Raw genomic sequence first — 3,455 nt, 5'->3', positions numbered from 1 at the left:
CCCAGTCAAGGCAGCAGCGACAAAAGTTATAAAGCCCAAACAAAAACCACGATCTCGAACGCATTACACTCACCAGCAAATAATGATATTGGAACGTGAATATCGGAAAGGAAAGTATTTGAATGCAGAACGACGGGCAAAAATCGCCAGAAGCATTGGTGTGCAAGAAAAGCAGGTGAAATACTGGTTCCAGAACCGTAGGATTAGAGGCACGAGATATGACGAGATCAGCAGCAACGAGAATAAGGCAGAAGATAAAGAAGAAAATATACGAAAAATTGTGCAGTTTTTAGAAGGCAGTAATGTGGAAGGACTCGCGGCGGAAGGCACACAACAAAGCTCAAGCAGCAGCGAGGAGTTAGACGATGTTGTCGAAGTGATACAGGAAAGTTGTGTACAAGCCGCAGCGGAAATAGACATGAAAGAAGCCAAGTTAAGTTCTTCGCTGCAGCCGGTGATGAAGTGGCCTCAACAAAGTGCAAGCATTGAGGAGTTGGATGATATTTTCGCAGTGATTCAGTCACATTTTGGAGTTCACTTTTGAAAAATGTTTAATGTAATAGAATTTTAGTTATTGTTAGGCAAAATAATTTAGGTTTATACACGAAAGTTTGCATGGTAATATATTCCATATTGTAAATATGTACTTGAGGAATAAACAGATTTAAAAATTAAATACTTTGTCTTTAAATTTATCAAATTTCTCTTAAGTTGTTTTCGCTTCTAACAAGCTTCTACTTTTTTCTATCAACAACTAATGCCCGTATTATCAATTAATCAAATAATTATCAGCAGGTAGAATAAAAGAAATATTGAGCGAGTAATTGAGAACAATGACTTTCAAGCTGTTTAATTGCTTGTCCCTACTGACTCAGTTCCAGCCAGCTTTCAACGTTTCTAGTTTTTACTCTAATTTGGTATGTCCTTTGATTTTTTTTTTAAATTATTGATGTTCGTAAAAGCTAATGAACGAAGTGTTATTTTCTGTCTAATAAATACTTGTACATATACACATGTATACAGTTCGATTATTGATTGACTTCCAGTCTTTAAGTAATTAAAACAGAATTACTCTAATTCGTTTTTGAATATTCAATGACTTGTTATTATCAGAATTAAATGCGCTTAAATATTTCTTTGCGATTACGTTTGTAGGCACAAGTATTTACTTTGCTTTCCTTGCCGCACCCATAATTGACCTTCCTTTGTGTACAAGCAATTTGCTTCGGGTTTCAACACCTTCGCTTTATTGGTACGCAATATAGCGCTGAAAACGACAAATATTCGGCACCTACATACAGTTGGTGTTAAATGTAAGTGTACACCTTGTTCTAGTACATCTAATAATCACAATTATTTTCATGAAAATTTTTTGCATTAATTAGTTATTTATGAAAATACAGTTCATTCTATACCATAGACCATATTAATCAAAGTTGCACACTTTATATAAAGTTAAAAAAAGTTCAAACAATTTTCATCAAAAATTCAAAATTTTTATTCAAAATTTCCAGAAAATGCAGTTTTGTAATTTTAGTAAAACAAAGTGCCAGTTTCAAGTCGCTAAAAATTACCCTTGATTTTTTAGAATTTTTTTTGCGGAGGGTGTTGCCCGTTTTCTTCCATATAACGCGTGATCAGAATCTATTTGCTGCTCCAAAAATGAAATTTAATAAATACATAAATTTTTTTTTACTGAAACTGCAATTTCATCTTCGAAAGTATTAGTCCTACATAATTTGGTATATGCACCGTTTTTGAGGAGAATCGAAGTAAGCTAAGAAACATTCTTCATTCTCATACTTATTTAACCAATTTTTCATAGTACATAACTATGTATATTTTATAGGTCCGCCAAAACTCGCAGAAAATGCAATGGGGAATAAATAAAAATCTTTAGTATTAAAAAAATGGTAGATTAAACCATTCAGTATTTTTATTGAAAACCTCCTGAAGAGAGCCAGAGTTTTCCGAACGAGAAATATTTATTTTCAAGAATGCGATACCATTTCTACGAAAAGTGTTTTCCCCCATATAAAACACATGGAAAACTTTGAGCACTTTTAGCAGTTTGAGCGACCTCTAAATATTTTTCTTATTTCAAAGCAAAAAAATAGGGGTATATTTTTTCGATATAGAACAATCCTAGGGGGTGAAAGCATTAAAATGCACACTTTACTTGGTTTGGACCACCCTAATGTGTATATATGTACAAATAGTCATTATATACCTGCGCCTGCCTTTCGTGTTTATGAATTTACATATTTTTCTGTCTTAAACTTTCATAAGTAAGTACTTTTTTTTGTGATCGTGAAACAGCTGTGATGGCCGGACAAGCCAGAGTAGTCAAAAAAGGTAAGCACTTTTTAATAAGTTGTTTCTATGCAGACGTTTTTATAAACATATCGCACGCGTTCCTCAAACACGTATTAAATCGAAATTACACGTTTATCAGAAAACTCAAAAAACAATTGGCGTTTTTCTTTTTTGTCAAAAAATGCTACCTTTCCATTACATTCACAATACTAACAAGTAATTTTTAGCAAAATAAAAACCGACTTCAATTCTCATATAAAAATATATATATATATATTTCATGATCCAATAATCAGATCTAAACCAGATCCTCTGAGACACTACCTTTCCGATGCAAAAAAATTATTAACTTGCATAAAAAAAAAAAATATACCGACGAACTCATTTTATGGAAGTCGGTTAATTAAACAAATTTTTTTAAGTTTTGATTTAATATACTTATGAAGAATGCTGCTATATGTACATAAATAAATAAAAAGTTTTGGAAATCAATGCTATGTAATACTTACATACATGTGTCTACGAGAGCCAAAGCCTACTCGCCACCCCCTTACCACAGCGATTAATGTATGTAAATGAATAAGGGTGTGGCGGGATATTGGCAGTCAACAAGAAAACAAAAACAAAAACAAAAACGAAAACATAATCAATTGAAAACTTAAGCAACGCGTCGCCCAAACGCCTACCCCTAAAGCTTCACTAAGATACTTAAATATTTACGATGACTACTCTGCCTCTAGTTTGTTGGTTACATAAATTTTGCGCCTAAATCGGCATGCAAGAAAAAGTTTTGTAAACAAATTCATTAATCATTTTACTTTACTCAATTTAAGGTTAAACAAAACATGGAGGCTGATATCTAATTGTGAAAGCGTTGGACAGTTTTCTTTTTTTTATTGAACTCCTCCCAAGTATGCGCGGGTGGTGGCGCCTCAATTGCGTAGTGTGATAAGGGTCTAAGTATTGTTTATTTCACTTTTCGGAGAGTGGAGGCTTAATTTCAAGGACAGGCCTTAGAATTTTTAAATCGCTACCTGGCACATACATAAATAAATGAAGGATATACATATAAATGTATATGCATATGTGCATTAGGGTGGTCCGGAAATGTCTGTTAGCAAAGTACGATCGATATTTTA

Source organism: Rhagoletis pomonella, unplaced genomic scaffold (genome assembly GCF_013731165.1).
Source record: "Rhagoletis pomonella isolate Grant_MI unplaced genomic scaffold, Rhpom_1.0 Rhpom_scaffold_00002, whole genome shotgun sequence".
Lineage (NCBI taxonomy): Eukaryota > Metazoa > Arthropoda > Insecta > Diptera > Tephritidae > Rhagoletis > Rhagoletis pomonella.
The sequence above is the reverse complement of the archived record's forward strand: the minus strand, read 5'-3'. Positions refer to the sequence as shown.